This window comes from Sminthopsis crassicaudata, chromosome 4 (genome assembly GCF_048593235.1).
Source record: "Sminthopsis crassicaudata isolate SCR6 chromosome 4, ASM4859323v1, whole genome shotgun sequence".
Taxonomy (NCBI): Eukaryota; Metazoa; Chordata; class Mammalia; order Dasyuromorphia; family Dasyuridae; genus Sminthopsis; species Sminthopsis crassicaudata.
This window is the reverse complement of record NC_133620.1, coordinates 306,653,271-306,672,172: the sequence shown is the minus strand read 5'-3', so window position 1 is coordinate 306,672,172 and position 18,902 is coordinate 306,653,271. Positions and strand designations below refer to the sequence as shown.

The following is an 18,902-nucleotide window of genomic DNA, read 5'->3' as shown; positions in this document are numbered from 1 at the left end:
CTAGACTCAAAGCTGATTATTTATATTTACTCTCCTCTGAGATTACCTTGTGCCTAACTCACTCAGCACTGTGTAGGTGGATCTGCAGAAGGGAGACACCTGGAGTTAGTGCTGCATCCTAAGAAGATATCTAGCAAGAGGACACACTCCTTATCTCAAGGAACCTTTAATACCTGTAAGACACAGCCTCCAGCCTCAGAGGCTAAGCCCCTTTTAACCTCCTGGGCCCACCCTACCAGCTGACGTGGCATACATGACATTCTTAGAGAGAAACTTCCCTAACACCAATTAAATGTGTATTTTATTCTCTCTCTGAGGCAATTCCTATGAGAGCAGGTCAAAGTATTGCCCATCATCCCTATCCCCAATCTTTCCCTTCACTTTAAATTTTTTCACATCTCTTTTATGAGACAATTTATCCAATTCTACTTCTCCCTTATTCCTCCTCCCAGTATATCCCTTTTTCTCATCCTTTTTTTTTCTAATTATCCCATCATAGTCTACTTATGCATGTATTCTCTATGTATACTCCTTCAAAAAGGCTTAATAATCATAAACTTCTTAGGAGTTACAAGTATCATTTTCTCATGTAGGAATGAATGTAAAGTTTGCCCTTACTATAGCTTTCATGATTTCAAGATTTCTCTTTTTATATTTATCATTTTATGTTTGTCTCAAATCTTGTGTTTGAAAGAAAAAATTTTATTTGGCTCTGTTTTTTTTTTTTTTTTTTAAATCAGGAATACTTGAAAGTTCTCTATTTCCTTAAATATACATTTTCTTCCTAAAGAATTATTATACTCAGCTTTTCTAGGTAGGTCATTCTTGTTTGTTATTTTGCCCTCCAGAATATCACATTTCAAGCCCTCAATATTGTTGTAAGTAATTTTCTGTTGTGTTCGAATCTTCATGAATTCATTTGGGGTATTCTTGACAAAGATACTGGAGTGCTTTGCAATTTTCTTCTCTTTTTATGTAGAAGCTGTTAAATCTTGTGTTACCCTGACTGTGATTTTACAATATTTGAATTGTTTCTTTCTGGTTGTTTGAAGTATTTCCTACTTGACCTGGGAGCTCTGCAATTTGGCTAAAATATTCCTGGGAATTTCACTTTTGGAATCTCCTTCAGGAGGCAATTGATGGATTCTTTCAATTTCGATTTTACCTTCTGAATATAGGATATCAGGGAAATTTTCCTTGTCTCTTGAAATTCTATGCCTAGGCTCTCTTTTTAATTATGTCCTTCAATAGACCAATAATTCTTACATTATCTCTTCTCAATATATTTTCCAGACCAATTGTTTTTCCTGTAAGATATTTCACATTTTCTTTTCATTCTTTTAAGGTTCTATGTGTATTAATCATTTTAAACATATTTCCATATTAGTCATGTTGTGAAAGAAAAATCAAAACAAAAGGAAAAACACTTAAATTTAAAAAAACAACAAAAAAGTAAAAAAAAAAATAGTACATTTCAATTCATATTCAGACTTCACATTTTTCTAAATTCAGATGGCATTTTCTACCTCAAGTCTTTTGGAATAGTTTTGGATCATTATTCTGCTAATCATCACAAAATTGAGCTTTTGCTGTGTACAATGTTCTACTTCACTCAGCATCAGTTCATGTAAGTCTTTCCATGTTTTCTGAAACCAGTGAAATATATTTGCACATGTTGGTCCATTTCCCTCTTGTTCTTATTCTTTTTATTTTATTGATGTTTCATTGAGTCATTAGCTTCTACCTGTCCAATTCTAATTTTAGGTAATTATTTTCTTTGGTAAGCTTTTGTAACTCCTTTTGCATTTGGGCATTTTTGCTTTTTAAGACATTTTTTTCTCTTCACTGTATTTTTGAACTTCTTCTACCAAGATGTTGACTGTTTTCATGATTATCTTGCATTATTCTCATTTCCCCCTAACTTTTCCCTTATATCACTTACTTGGTTTTAAAAATCCCTTTTGCGCTCTTCTAGGAATTCTTTTTGGTGTCCCAAGACTAATTCACATCTTTCTTTTGAGCTTTTTCATGTGCTTAGTTTGACATTTTTTGTGTGTGTCTTGATCTTCCTTGTTACCATGGTAACTTTCTATGGTCAGGTTCTTTTTTTTTGGTTTGCTCATTTTTCCAGTCTAGACTTTTAATTTTGTGTTAAAGTTAGGCTCTGCTCCCAGAATGGAGAGCATGACTCCCCAATTCAGCTTTCTTGTACTGCTATTTTCAGAATTCATTCTGATGATCTGTAGGTTGTCAGTTCTTTCAAGGAAGTATGATCTAAGGAGAGATGTGTTCACTACTCTCCTGACATATGCTCTGGTTTGTGCATAACCACATACATTCCTTTCCACCCTGGGACTGTGACCAGGGTCCTTGCTCCTATATGGCTGTAAGCTCTAATGTGCTATTTCTCCTTTTTCCCTTGGGACTATGATCAAGAACTGCCTATAGCAATACAAAAGTCCTGCACCCAGTGCCAGCAAAGGGTCTCCTCTATATTGGTTTTATTTCTTCTTACTGAATTTACTTTTTACCTACTTACTATCTATTGGTTAAGTACTGCAGAAGCTGCTTCTGATTCAGCCTTCTTCAACACTCGCTGATAGAATGATCTACAGACCTTCTAAGTTGGCTTGGATTGGAAAATTGCTTCACCCATTCCTTTTGGTTCTATGACTCCAGAATTCATTTTTAAACATTCCTTGGAAGATGAAGGTGAACTTTCCCAGGAGAGTCCATCAATCTTTTACTCTACCATCTTGGTTCCACCTCTTCTAAGATTTTCAAACATTCACTATTTTCCTAAACTTTCCTGATTGTTTATATAGATGTCTACTTCTGCAATCTTCATTATGTAATATAACTTCCCCAGTTAATGTAATATAACATTCCTTTCCAGTTTCTATTCTTAAGATAATAAGGATGTAACAGAACTACTACCATACCTTGTCTAATTGGACTCCCATCATAAACTTGGAAAATGATAGAATTCAGAGAGAACACATCCTCTCTCCCTATTAAAATGTAAGCCTTTTGTCATTGTTTAATCTTTTATTGCTCATGTTTTATCTTTTCATGTTTCTCTAATGTTTGAACAATAAAGTTTCTCAACAGCTCTAGTCTTTTCATGAAGAATGCTTAGAAGTCCTATATTTCAATAGAGATGTATTTTTCCTATGTCTCATATTTATTTTGACTCAGTTATATCTCGCAAAGAACCCATATCCTTTGCCTTCTGGAATATTTCCCTGGTCCTTTATAGCAGTTGCTAATAAATCATGTATGGTCCCGACTATGGTTCCTTGATATTTAAATTCTTTCTTTTTGACCATTTGAAACAGTTTCTCCTTGATCTAGAAACTTTGGATTTTGGCTATGACATTCCTGGGATTTTTGAATTTAGGATTCCTTCCAGGAAGTGACTGGTAGATTTCATTTCTTTTGGATAGTTTTCTTTTAAGATTTATTGAAATATGATATCTGTGTTCTTTTTTTGGTCATGATTTTCAGGAAGTCCAAAGGTACTATATTTTTTAAAAATCCTCAATCTGTTTTCCAAGTCAGTTGTATTTTACGTGGGACTTCAAGTTTTCTTTTTTTTTTTTTTTTTAAACTTTTTATATATGTTTTGTTTATCTTCAGTGTTCCTTGTTTCCTGCTCACAGTGAGCCATCCCATATAATAAAGAATGCTTTTAAGAGGCAAAAGAAAAGAAAAAGGGAAAGGTGAGCACTATTGGTAAATATGTTAAAAAAAAAAAGTCTGAAAATGTGCAATGTGTAAAACCTGTGCACTTTCCACCTCTACAAAGGGATAAATTGAGCATATTCTTTTACATCTCTTCAATCAAATAATGCTTGATTTTTACAATTTTGTGAGATTCTATTTACTACTGTGGTGATTATTGCTTTCTTGCTTCAGCTTAATTCATTCCGCATCAATTTATATAGGTTGTTTCCTCCTTTTTTATACTTATCTCATATATCATTTTATAGATCCTAAACAATATATTAGTATTCCTATCATTACACAACTCCTACAATAATAATGATGGTAACACTACTAACATTTAAATAAGGCTTACATTTGCTAGACACTGTTCTAAGTGCTTTATGATTACCATCTTAATTGATCCTCACAACAACCCTCCAAGATAGGTGCTACTATTATCCTTAAAAAAAAAAAAAAAAAAACCTAGGCAAACAGAGGTTAAGTGACTTGTCCAGAACCACACAGCTAGTAAATTAGACTTGAAGTTGGATTGGAATCAAAGTCTTCTTGATTGCAGATCCAACATTCTTTTTATTATGCCTCCTAGGTAAAAATAGTAATTACATTATACAAATAAGGTGCAAAGGAAGAATAGCAAAAGAGGCATTAGAGGGAGGAGAGTTCGTAGTTCGAAAAACCTACTCACATTGGGAATGGGATAAATAGACAACATTACATATATATCATAAAGGGTGTGGCACCTTCCAAAATCTATAAAGAAATAAGGGGAGAGGAATGGATAGAAAGTGAAGCAAAAAGTGTGGGAAGAAGACAAGGGAGGAATCCATGGGTGGGGAGCAATTTAAGGAGCAGAATTAAAACAGGGTCAGCAGGGATAGGAAAGATATGTGTGAGGAGGTGGGATGTGAATGTGTGTGTGTGGTTGTGTGTGCATGTGTATGTATACGTATATATCTACATATGTATACATAAATATATCCTTTCTTAACTATAGCCTGCTTCAGGAAAGTGGAGGGGGGAATAAAAGGGGGGAAAAATCAATGTAAAAAAAGTGCACAGCAGAGAACAAAAGAACAATTACAAGATGGACACGCATTAATATAATTTCTTCATATATGTGTGTGTGTGTGTGTGTGTGTGTATGTGAATGCTTTCTTGAACTGGTAATTCATTGTTACATATTTTGAATCCTCTCTGATGTTTTGCTGGGCATATGACAATGTTCTCTTTTGTTTTATTGTTTTGTATTCCTTTTCTGTTTTTCTTTACTGTTTAATAAAATAAAAAAAAATAATAAAAAAGTTTGCTGAATTTAGGGAAATACTTGGTAGAGCTAAGAACTGATTCAAGTATTCTGTAAAGCAACTTGGAATCTGAGGAAATTATTAAAATTTTCATATTCTTTGTCACAGAAATTCCACTACTGGGTTAATAATCCAAGGAGGTAAATTAAAAAAAAAATCCTATGTATACCAAAATATTCATAGGAACATTATTTGTAGTAACAAAGTAGGAAAGAATACTGCTTAAGAATTTTAGGAAATCACATTAGTCTGTTATTGCTTCTAGGTTATTTGAGTCACATTTTGTTGAAAATTATGGAATTTCACTAAAAACATTCAAGGGAATCAGATTTGGAACCTGCCAGTCACAGGGAGAAAAACATTTTTTGGCATGTATATAAACTGATGGATACTCCTGATTTCTATCTTAATAAGATTATATAAAATAGAACTGGAAGAAACCTTAGAGATCATGTAGGAAAGCCTCCTTGTTTTTCAGAATAGGCTCTTTACCACAGGAACAACGTCTTTCTGTATCCCTATAAGCAGGAAAGTAGAATGTAGAGCTCAGTCTTAAATAAGGCCCATTCCTGAAAGTCAGGGGTTGCTTCCCAAAATATGAAACTTCTTTTAAAAAGAATAACAATTTACAAAGTAAATTGAGTAGCTATGGCTTACTGCCATTTTTCCTCTAATTCTTATTCCTACTTCTTCTGATCTCCTTTTCCATTGTCACTGATGTCTAGAATTGATTTACCAGTTGAGCATAAGACCTACTAGATAACTAATCACATCTCTTTATCTTTGTATGATAAGAGGCATAGAAGAAAGACAAAAAGGAGAAAAAGAAAAGGGGAGAATATTGGCTAGACATGGTCTCATTTTCCACCTACAAAATCACAACCACTCCAGAGAGACTGAGGTGATATCATTTTTATAAATAGATTATTATAGCACTTTACAAACATATAAATAGCTGTTAATAACGGAAGTGGTGCAGTGGGGAGGATTATGGTATAATGGAAGATGCACTGAACTTGTATTTATCAACATAGAGTTAAAAAACCAAGTTTAAATTTTGGCTATACCAATTACTCTCTCAAGCCACTTCACCTTTTTGACCCTCAGTTTCTTCATTTGTAAAATGAAAGGACTGGACTAGATGATATTTAAGGTTCTCTCTAACTATGAATCTTTGAGTCCTAAAGTGCCTCACCCCATCTTTTTTCATGTCAAATAAATGGCTCTAATGCCAGCATTTTTTTAAGGGAGTTTAGTTCTATGTTGGAATGAAATGAGGCACTTCACCCTTGATTCCCTTTTTATCAATGATTACACTTGCCAACCTCCAACTAGGATTACTTTGCTAACACAGAAAGTATTTGAAACCAGGAAACAGTGATATTTAGCTTTTCTGTACACAGTTCTCTTTGTCTCACTGTGAAAAAGTGTCTAGTCACTGGAGCAGATAAATTTAATTCAATCAAGTGGAATTGATAAATTCAACCTTTTTTTTTTTTTAATCTATAAATGACCAGAAAGCTGTTTCCAACAAAGTATCGGGGAAGTTTTGTTTTTTACTAAGGCCTTCCTTCCCATGTTTGGGGTTTGGGGGAAGGAGGGAGAAATTTGGACATACCCTCCAGGATTAAAAAAAGAAAAAGAAAATAGGTTTGTATTGGAGTTATTTTTATTATAGTCCAGATGCCAGAAAATAATCTTAATTCATGTTTAATAAGTTCTTCCAATAATAGGTCTTACAAAACACATTGACATTTTTTCAGATACAAAAGAAGTTAAGGAAGAAGTTAAGGAAGAAAAGAAGAATGGCTCCATCTACTGCCAATAGCTTTCAACTTGGAAAAAAAGGAAAAAAAAAGAAAAAGAGAGACTATCAGGGAAGAAGTTTTTTTAAAATAGAGAAGAGCTCAACTTACAGATCACAATCTCAAAAATTCAATTTACCTACTTATTCCTTTGGCTGATGATCATCTTCCATTTTTCCTTATGTTTTACAACCCCCAAAATTGTCTAATTTCATTACTTCTATCCCCTCCAACTCAATTTTTACCACAAACCATCATCTCACACACTGGCTACACTCTTCTCCCATCTGTACTCTTTGGGGTGAACCAACTCACTTCACTCTTGATTCCCTTTTTATCAATTATTACACTTGCCAACCTCCAACTAGGATTTCTCCCATCATCTTCCATCTTCACATGCTGCTAAAAAGAGCTAGAGGAAGTCACAAAAAGCACCATTGGGACCAATAAAAATTTGTCATTTCATCTTAACTGTCCTTCATAACAACTAAAATATACTTTCCTTATTAATTCCTTAGCTTCCACTCCAGAAATACTGTTCAAAACCATCTTTCAAGACTTGAATGAATCTATTCCTATATGCACTATTCAGTTCCCCTCAGCTGAGACCTCATCTTATGTCATCAAAATATTGAGATCATTTGCCATGTCTTCCCCTTTTCATCTCAACTCAAGATGTTTTCTTGCTCAAGATACACAGCAAGAAAGAGAAAATGACTCCCAAATATCTATAAGCCTCAAAGAAAAACACAGTTTGGGTCCAAATTCAAGTAGAATTTCTTTTAAAAAAAATTAAAAAGAAAGAGAAGCAAAGTTAAAAACAGAAAATGCTTTAAAATATTTTTATACTGAAATAAGAGTAATAAAAGTTAAAAATGGAAAAGGAGAGAGACTTGAGGACAGAAAAAAGATGGTAGAGAAAGCATTCAGATGAGCTCTCCTAATATTCTCCTCCAAATAACTCTAAAATAATACCTCAGATCAAATTCTAGAGTAGCAGAGCCAACAAAAGGTCAGAATGAGACATTCTTCTAACCCAAGACATTGAAAAAAGGGGTATAAGGGTAGTTAGGTGGGGCAGTGGATAGAGCACCAGCTCTGAAGTCAGGAGGACCTGAGTTCAGACACTTAACACTTCCTAGCTGTGTGACCCTGGGCAAGTCACTTAACCCCAACTGCCTCAGGGAAAAAAAAAAGAAAAAGGAAAAGAAAAAAGATCTATATCACAGGTGTGGAAGCTGGCCTGAAGCTAATATGGAATCAATGGCAATGGTCTAGGAAGTGGCAAAAGAAACAGTACCATTTTGGAGAGATCTTGAGCAAGAGACAGTAAGGGGACCAGGAAACTATTTAGAAAGAGATTATAGGGGACCCTAGTCTTAGTACTTCTGGGCTCAAGGGATCAGGGACCTTGTGGAACAGTATCAATTATAATCCAAGGGATCAGGGATCTTTCCTGGGTGAGGACTTGCTGGAGCCTCTTGCCCAACACCCCAAATACCAAAGAACTGATAAGCAATACAGTGAAGCATGAGAACATCCTGCCTTGAAGATCATTAAGCCCAGGTGCTAGTAATAAAGCATTCTCTCTTAGCCTGAGAGCATCCTGCCATAAAACATCACAAGGACACACATAACTACCACCAGATGTTCTTTAATCATTAAAAGTCCCCCTAATTAGTCACAGAACTATTTTTTCAAACCTATACTCTGGAAACATATATAAACCTTGTATTTCCCTCTAATAAACGAGCGTTTCTGCCTAACACAGAATAGTCTCCGCCTCTTTCTTTCTTCACCCATTCCCAGGTTGTCGCCTTACCAGCTTTTGCTTACAGGTTGGCACGGGGCTTCAGACCCCCCTAGTTCGAGACCCACAGGTCGGGTCAATTGGCGCCCTCGAACAGGGACCTGAAGATTCGTGGCAGCCCGGCAGATCGGCGAGGAGAAGGAACATACCCGTCTGGCCAGACCCCCCTACTTCAGCAATCAAAAGATTGCAAACGGTGAGTATGCCATCTGCCGCATTCATGGGTTCCCAACTCTCTAAAGAATAAGCTTTTATAAAAGATCTTAAAAGAAAGCTTTAGAGAAAGAGGCTTAAAAGTTAAGAAAAATAGAGCTCTGTGTCTGTCTGTGTATGTTTGTCTGCTTTGAATTTTTTGTTCTGTGTTAAAAGTTAGCAAGCTCATAAGAGATAAGAATTCAGCCTCTGTGTTACAGGCTTAGAAAAATAACAGGCTGAATTGGGGAAATTGGAATTCATTCAGACTAGTAATTCTTTCAGAGTGGTCTTAAATCATGGAATATCTAGGCATTCCCTGTGAAGGCAGAGAAATGCAGTAAAATGGGCTTGGAAGTTTAGAAAAGCTCTGTTTGGATTCCAGGAGGGAAGAATGTTCAAGGTGAAACAAACTTCTCTCTGGCAGCGGGAGTCCTAGGAAAAGCCTCTAGTTTGTTTTAGTGATTTAAGAGCTTTGTTAAGTTTAAAAAAAAAAAAAAAAAAAAAACAATGATTAAGAAATTTGGGAATTGATTATTTTAATGTTACTTAATATAGAAATTGTTTGTGATTTTAAACTTTTTAACCTGTTGTGCTAATTTGTAAGTAAAAGAAAAAAAACTTGACTATTTTAAACTGGTGGGGAAGTTTTCTCTGAAAAGCAGATTTTCAAAGTCTGTTAAAGAGGAACAACGACAATACAATCTTATCTGCTTAATGCCACCTGGGAAGCTTCTACTAGTGGCCTTGAATTGTGGAAGCTTGGAGCTCTGAGGATCTTTTGACTTTGGGACGCTGAAGTGCAAATGAATTCCTATTTTGGACAAATAGTTCTCCTGTAATAGGGGAATATTTGTGGAGTCTGACAGAGACGTCTGATCAGATGGAGCTATAGAAAGGGAACATTCTCGGACTTGTGTTAAAAGATAGGTAAGCTTGCCTCCTCCATGCCTAGAGAGTCTCTTTTAAGATGCAGAGACATAGTGCATTTGAGAAAAGTGCCTCAAGTTTCAACATCTGAACTCTGAATAGATTAGCTGAATTTCTAATTCTCTACACCCAAATCTAGAGCAAGTCCATTTTTAAAAGCATTTCTTTTCTCTCTCAAACTTTGGGACTGATTTTTTATTTGCTAATCCCTGTTAGAAATGTGTGAGTTTTGTGGAGTTTGAATCTTAAAGGTTTTGAAGGACAAAAGAAAGAGGAATGCAGGTTTGCAATAAGGAATGAGAAGGTTTCGGAAAGGTATTTGTGAATGGGAAGGAAGAGGTGGAGGAGGGAGGAATTTGTCTTTATCTTCAAAGGCAAAGATTCTACCCCCCACCCCCATCTCCATTGCTTTTGCTATTCTAGCAATGGAACCTCTAGGAATTAATCTGATAAAGGAAAACTAGGAGCTCAATTCTCTTTGATTAAAACCTCCAAATAATACCAAACCCTCTCACATTCTCTGTGGGATATGGGAGGAAATAGGAGTTTTAAGAACTAGGATTAAGAAATTGGTTAGTTATTTGTGATTTTAAATTTTAACCTGTTGTACTAATGTAAGTAAATGAAACTTGGCTATTTTAAACTAGAAAGTTTTTTTCCTTAAAGCAGTCTTTAGAGCCTGCTTGAGTAAAGGCTATAAACTTTTATCTGATCGAAACTCAAAGAGCAGAAAAAAAAAATTTGATTATGGGAAATATAATTTGGCTATTGTCTTTGCATATTAGATTGTTTATTCTGAGTATAAGATCTTGGAATTTGTTTGAATATTGATGGATTTACTGCTAAAAAAGAGAGATTTGCTAATTGCAGTTAGGCCAACCCTCAGAAAGGAAAAATTTGTTTGGGTTTGATTCGGGTTATAGGCTATACAGTGTGAATTTTACAGGTTTTGAAGGAAGAAGGATGAGCAAGGTATGTTGCAAGAAGGAAAGAGAAAAGTTTTTAATGGAAGGATGAAAGGGAAAAAGTGTTTTTGAATAGGGGAAGGGTGAGCACATGGAATACTTTCCTCCCCTCCCCCCCAGGTGTTTCCTGCCTTTTTTTCGTCTAGTTGCTGCTGTAGCAACAAAAGAGTGCTTTAAAGTGCCTGGATCAAGTTTAGATTAATTGATTGAATATTTGTTTCTTGATACAAAATGTGCAATATGGTCATAAATGTGATCCATATTAAAAGTTTAATGGCTACTTTAAGAACTTCTTGAATTCTTGTATGTAGTATTTGGACATTTTGTATAAGTTTAAAACATTTAAAGTTTAAAGATTATATTGGGTCATTATGAGATTATTTAAAGAGCCTCAAAAATAATAGTTTTTTTTTTTCTTCCTTGTCTTTTGAAAGTGTTTCTGTTAAGGACAATATGCAATTTGGGATATTTTACTATGTATTGAGTATTTTAAAAGCAAAATGCTCATTTATGAAACATCTATTTGAATATGATAATTGTTTAAGTTGTGAAATTATTGAGACAAATTCCTTACTGTTATCAATATAAGGTTATGACAAATGTTTAGAATTTATCAGAAATCTGATGAATGGAATTTATTATTGGGAATGAAAATTTTCTTGAGCTTAAAGTTAATTAGTTAATGCTTTTTGGGGAGTTGTAAAGCTCCACCTTTTTATATGCAATCATTGTATCCTAAATGCTTGGGCAAATAAGCATTTAGTCTGGTCATCTGTCTGCTACTGTTAGAAAACACAAATGTTTTGTTTTAAAGTTTTTAATCATTTTTTTCACATAGGAAGCTGCTGACCAATCTGATTTGGCCTTTTTTTGCAGCAGTCCTCTGGACCAGTCTTTCTATCACAGACTGTTCTAACCTTTATTTGTTAGATTTATGTTTTGTTCTAGACTTTGGGTCAAATTTCAGATATTGACTTGCTTCTGGGACCTAGATCAGCTTTGATTGTCAGCACAGCAGACCCATCCCATTGAATGAGAGCCTCCAACCAAGAAAAAAAAAAAAAAAAAAAAGAAAAGAAAAAAGCAAACTGATAAAGGGTCAAGCCACTCTTACATGATGTTAATTGAGTGAATATTTGTTTCTAAAATACATAATGGTTTTTGTGTTTAAAGAATATGATCAGAAATGTGATATATAGTCTAAATGGGCTATTTATAAAAAAATGTTTAATTGATGTTTTTAAGAACTTTTCAGATACTTTTATGTGAAAATAGAAGTTTTAATTAATTGTATTGATGCCAATTATTTACAGGGACTCCAAGTATAATAGTTCTTGCCTTTGTCCTTTTGAAAATGTTTCTGTTATGGCAATATGTAATTTGGGATTTTTCTGTGTATTGGGTATTTTAAAAGCAAAATAATTGGTATAATGTTCAACTTATGGAGCATCTACTTGGGTATATAAGAATTGTGTGAACATTCTGGGATAAATTTCTTATTGTTAAAAGTCTTACAAAATGTAGATGATCTTTTTGTGACAGGAAGAAAAAGAGTGATCTTGTCCAAATCACTATCAGTTTGTTAAATTATTTAGGAGCACAGGGACTGAGAATTTCTTAAGACAAATTGCAATTTGTGAAATGTAAGATAAAATATTTAGGTCATTGTATAAATGAAAGTAAAAAGAAATTAGATCCTGTAAATTACTTGAGGGAAACAATGGTAAACAGTAAAGGAAAGGGATTGGCACACAGGGCATTGGTCACTGAAATTTTGACTAATCTTATGTTACCTAAGAACGCTGCAGTGATTCATGTGCAGGGGCACAAAAGAGGAGATTCATTTGAGATAAGGAGAAACTGCTTTGCAGATGAGGAGGCAAAGCGGCCTGGAAAAGAGGAATCTGTAAGTACAGAGGAGATGATGGTGCTAATTCTGGCATTTCTGCCTCCAGTGCCTCCACCTTCCCTTACCCCAGAAGAGAAGCAGGAAATCTAAAAGTCTTGGTGCTCAGAAGGATAAAAGAGGGGCACTGGCTCCTCCCTAATGGCAGAGAGGTACTGACCACAGCAGGTATGAGACATGTACCCCAACATTTACATCAGGGCAGTCATTGGGGTGTCCGAGACCTGTGTGATGTGGTGCTGACTAGGTTTGTGGCACTGGCTTATACACAATAGCAGGCAACTGGTCAGCGGGTGTCCTGTTTGTCAGAGGATGAATAGGACGGCCCAATGACAAGCCTAAAAGGAAGAAGGCCTCCTGGTATCAGGCCTTTCCAAAGCATACAGGTGGACTTTACTGAGCTGCTGTCAGTGGGGTGTCTCAAATAGTTATTGGTCATAGTGGACCATCTGACCTTATGGGTGGAGGCCATTCCCCTTGCCTGGGCAACAGCCTCAGTAATTGTAAAAGTACTTCTTGAGCATATCATTCCAGGGCATGAGATGGTGGAGCAGGTAGATTTAGGCCAAGGCACCTGTTTCACAGCTAAGATCCTCCAATCTGTGGCCCAAGCTATAGCATCCTCCCTCATCACGTAAAGTGGAAAGGGTGGATAAGGAAATTAAACAGCAACTGACTGAATTGGCTGAGACACAATTGCCCTGGACCAAGTGCCTTCCCCTTGCCTTATTAAGAATTAAAACAAAACCCCTGAAGAGATGTGGAATTGTCACCTTATGAATTGTTGTATGGTCACCCTTATCCAAAAGGGATTCAAAATTCTTCCTTGTATCCAATATTTGAAACCAAGGATTTGTTTTTAAGGAAATATATTATGTCTTTACTGTAACATCTGAAAACTTTATAACTAAACAGGCTTATTGCTCAGACTCCTCCCTTAGGATTTCAACAGTGCATGAGTTCTAGCTTGGAGATGGGGTCCTGGTTCAGACATGGAAGGAGGACAAGCTGACCCTGAGATGGAAAGGACTGTTCCAGATCCTCTTGACATCAGATACAGCAGTGCTACACAGGAAAGAGAGTGGACTCAGCACATCAGAACTAAAGGACTGGTGGACTCTGAGGGTCTGGACTTCCCAACTGAATGCAGAGAACAAACTGAGACCAACATTGAAAAGCAACTGATGAACTGTGCATATAAAATCTTGATAGCGGTATTGAAACCTCACTATTAGATAAAATATCTATTACTGACACCTCCCCCTCCTACAAAACATCCTCCATCAATCATAAGAGTTCCTAAAAACTTGTACCAATAATGTAACTTTTCCTCCTTTTGATGAATTGTATTAGAAAGAAAAGAACCTGGTATGATACCCTGTTTGGTGGTGCTGGAACTGGTTTGGGTATAGTTAATTCAATAGACCTTGAGACCTTGGCCAGCAGACTGTGCAGTGCTGGACAAGCTGTTTCTCAAGCTTCGACTGTAAATGCTCAATAGTTGCCCACGACGATCCTACCCCACCAAAATACTTCAAGGCCAATTTCTACAGATTTTTGATGATAGTATTATTACTAGTTTGGGTTTTACTGGAAATATTAGTAAATTATTTAAGTGGACCAAATGCTCTTTACAAAATATGTATACCTAGATACAAAAAGAAAGTGCTCAAAGATTGTTGCAATGTGGGATTATATGTTTAATTTACTAGAAGCATGGAAAAAACAATTACCTGAAAATGCTATGTGTACTTCTTTTTGGTGTACTGGAACTATTGTGTATTGTCAAGTTAAGATATGGGCTGTTATGTGTTAATTTCATGTGTTACCTTTTGTCTTACCTAATTACTTTGCTTTACTTCATATATATGGATATCCTGAACAGATCTTTAGTTATGAAGAAACTATTAGAGTCTAATCAGCGCGCATTAAATGAACATCGAATACAGACTCTTATAGCTGCAGGACAACTTATCGAGGCCTCTCATTTAGTAACATCAGATACTAACCACCATTGGTATGATTTCTTATTTAGATCATGTAGCGCTACCATTTATTTTAATAGTTTAGCTATACCCATAGTATTATTATTATTCTTTCTAGTTATATTATGTATATGTAATTGTCTTATGTATTGGAAAATGAAATTACTTTACTCTAATTTCACCCCAATAGCTCAGTCCTCTTATTATTTTCGTGATCTTAAGGCCAAATGATTAAGAAATTTAAAATTTCATATTAGGATTATAAGCTCACTCAAATCTAACAGGCCTCAGCTTCCAAATTATGGGAACTTGACCGTTCCATGAACTCTGTATATTTTTGACACTAGATGCTAGGAACTAGCCATTCCTAGAGATGTTTGTGCTCTAGAGAAGAGTGGCTCCCTCCCTGGGCATAGACAATTAATAAAGAACTGTCAAGATACAGACGATATGGAACGAGTCAACTAGGGAAGCCCTTCCATACCCCGCACCTACACAGATGTATGTGCCAAACCCTTAAATAATTTTTTGGTAAAAATCCTTCTTTGTCTATAGACATGATAAGAAAATTAACTAGAATGAAATGAGACAGTTCTTTTGAAACAGCTATATCATTGGTTAATTTGGCTCTTAATGTCATAGAGGAAATGCAAATATATAAAATACAACAGGAGGTAGCTTTTTTAGCTGCGAGTCTACCACAATTTATGATAAAAAACAATGCTGCTTGGCGGCATCAAGAAAGTTTGGATCGGATAATGTTAAATAGAATCTCACAGTTATCTGATGTAAAGCAAATTGTTGTACATCAATTGGCATTGGCCTTTACTCTCACAAAAATCTTTTTTCCCACCTTTGATAAGAGAGAAGGCAAAATGATATTCATAAGAATTAGTCCCTCAAATTCTAACCTCTAATTGGCTAATAAGCCTTTATAAAAGGCCAGGCTTTCTCATATTCTTGCTAGGGGAGAGAAATACGGAGATGGAGATGCAAAACTCATAATGCACTGGCTGTTCCCTGAAAGGCAGAAAGGTACTGACCTCAGCAACACACGAGCACCGGAAGATCATCAGGACTGTCTGCTTGATACCTGTCTCAAATCGGCCTGCAATACATATGGTCATTAGGAATTCTGCTTACCATAGAATAGGCAGGACCACCTATGACTCAATGGCCTAATAAAGACAGACAAACTCAACAAAAATTGGTGTTCCCCATAGCTGTTGGTCGCAGTGGACCATCTGACCCTAGGGATAGAAGCCTCTGCTAATTATCCGCTCTGTTCAGTGCTCTCCTCCCTATGCATAGAATTGAGAAAAACCATAACAACAGGATTATAATAATTAAAATTTCAAATTGGCTAGACGTGATTCTTCTGAATCAAAATGCCTTCCCTCCTATTTTTTTTTTTAAATTGAAGAAGGGAGACATGCTGGAGCCTCTTGCCCCACACCCCAAATACCAAAGAACTGATAAGCAATACAGTGAAGCATGAGAACATCCTGCCTTGAAGATCATTAAGCCCAGGTGCTAGTAATAAAGCATTCTCTCTTAGCCTGAGAGCATCCTGCCATAAAACATCACAAGGACACACATATCTACCACCAGATGTTCTTTAATCATTAAAAGTCCCCCTAATTAGTCACAGAACTATTTTTTCAAACCTATACTCTGGAAACATATATAAACCTTGTATTTCCCTCTAATAAACGAGCGTTTCTGCCTAACACAGAATAGTCTCCGCCTCTTACTTTCTTCACCCATTCCCAGGTTGTCGCCTTACCAGCTTTTGCTTACAGGTTGGCACGGGGCTTCAGACCCCCCCTAGTTCGAGACCCGCAGGTCGGGTCAAGGACTAAAGTGCAGAACAAGACAATGACCACTCCTCTCCCCAGATCACACCATTTTGGAAACACTAAAAACTTCTTAATTCTCAAAACTAGTTTGGTGAAAGTGTTCTTCCCCACAATGCCTGAAATACAGTCCAACTTTAACATAAAGTTCAAAATCCAGAACTAGGTAAAAAAAAAAAAAAAAAAACCAAGAATAAAGGATCTGGCTATTATGGTACTATGCTACTAGGATGACAGAAGATCAAGACACAATCTCAGAAGACAATGAAATCAAAACAGCTATGAGAAAAGTATTGAAGAAAAAAAAAGTAAAATGGACAAAAAAGAAAAAATGAAGAAAAAAAAAGTAAAAAAATCCACAGGAATTCCAGAATGAGCTAAAAATAATTGAAAAAATTAAATAACAGTCCTAGGTAAAGAAATTAGAGCAAAGGCAGAAAATGGAGAAAAGACAATCATTTAGTTTAAAAAAAAAAAAAGCCACTTAATTTGCCAAGTTGAAAAGAGCTTGTTAAGTGTGAAGGGGCAGGTCAATTCGCCAGAAAACCCCCACAGGTGTGAATCATAGCACATTTGAAGGAACTGCAAATCAGCCTTTACTGAGGTGCCTGTGAATTGGGAATGAAATAAATTGGAGGCAAGAGCGAAGAGGAGAGAGGTCAGGGAATGCAACTGCCTCTCAGTCTCCTTGTATCATTATTATCCTCTCACATGAAGGGTTCTATTCTGCTTGTCAGGTGGCACCATTAGCAGGTGACTCCTGTAACAAGAGCTCACTGAAGAAATAATTCCCTAAAAACTAGAACTAGGCAGTGGAAACTAATGATTCTATGAATCATCAAGAAACAAAGTCAAAAGAAATGAAAAATAGAATAAAGTGTAAAAACAACTGATACTGGAAATAGGTCAGGAAGAGGTAATTTAAGAATTGCTGGATTATGCTCATGGATAGGGCAAGCCAATATAACTAAAATGACAATTCTACCTAAATTAATTTATTTATTCAGTGTCATACCAAATTACCAAAAATTATAGATCTAAAAAAATAATTCCTCTGGAAGAACAAAAAGCTCAAAAATATTAAGTAAATAAAAAAAAATGCAAAGGTCTTAGCCATACCAGATCTGAAACTATATTATAAAGCAGCAATCATCAAAACTATTTGGTATTGACTATAAAATAGAGTTGTGGATCAATGGCATAGGTTAGGTATAATGGCTATAGAAATATACTGTTTGATAAACCTAAAGACTCCAGCTTCAGGGAAAAGAACTCACTATTTGACAAAAACTATTGAGAAATCTGGAAAATAGTATACCTAGATACTTTTTGCTTTTCTGAGATTTTGTCTGGTCTGAAAATTTGGCTATTTTATATTTTTAAAGTATTCCTTTCTTTCATAATGTTTTCTTAAGCAGATACTTTTGCATATTTTTTTTTTGCTGCAATTTCTGCTACTTATTGCTTTTTCTGTTTTTAAAAAATTAGATTAGCTAAGGGTTTATCAACTTTCTTAATCATTTCAAAAAAACAAATTTTAGTTTTATCATTTCTATGAGTTTTGTTTCTAATTTGTTTTGTTTTCCACTCTTAATTTTTAATCTTCTTTTGCATTTAAGGATTTTCTGGTTTTCTAATTTTTAAACACATAATTTAATTAATCCACTTTTCCTATTTTGTTAATGTATGATTGCAAGAATGTGATTTTCCTCATGAGGACTAGTTTAATTAGTTCACAGCAATTTTGAATTGTTTCAATGATCTGTTGAGAAATTTGGGGTTATTTTTTTCATCACTATCACTTTCTTTTATATAATTGTTCAGTTTCTATTATTCTGTTCTTTGACTCATTCATTACTTAAGATTTTATTGTTAATTTTCCATTAACTTTCACTGGTGGTGCCTGAACCAATTTCTGTTTTTACTGCATTATGATTTGCACAAGATTAAGTTTTCTTTACCTTTAACCTTACTTTTCAATATCTTGGTGGCCTAGTACACAATCAGTTTTCATAGAAGTTTCATGTGATACAGTAAAATATGTATATTTGTTTGCTGTTCCACTTAGAAAATGCCATTTTTTAAAATCTATTTTTCTGAAATATTTGACCAGTTCCGTATTTTCCTTTTTGTTAGAATTATCCAACGCTGATAGAGCTGATATTCAAAGTTTTTGTTACTATTGTTACTTTTTGTAAATAAATTTTGTTATACTGATTTATCTATGGTTCTTTTCAATGTAATACTTTCCTTGTTTATTCCATAAAAGTGTAGGTAGGGAATGTCTTTTCATATCTCAAATTCTTTTTGATCCTTATAATTTGATTATTATTTACTTTTTGATGTTTCTGTCCTTTGCACATTGTTCTAGTTATTATATGTTGTTTTCTTGACTGTTTATTTCTGTCTGTATCACCTCA

The 18,902-nt window shown here is 35.1% G+C and overlaps 1 long non-coding RNA gene across 1 annotated transcript in view; it reads left to right on the top strand.

The window, feature by feature from the left end:
• Positions 1 to 7,309, top strand: part of LOC141541031 (uncharacterized) — a 38,632-nt gene extending 31,323 nt beyond the window's left edge. The window contains exon 2 of the long non-coding RNA XR_012481632.1: positions 6,797 to 7,309. This is a non-coding gene — a long non-coding RNA (uncharacterized LOC141541031). The remainder of the gene's footprint in view (positions 1 to 6,796) is intronic.
• The last annotated feature ends 11,593 nt before the right edge of the window (positions 7,310 to 18,902 follow it).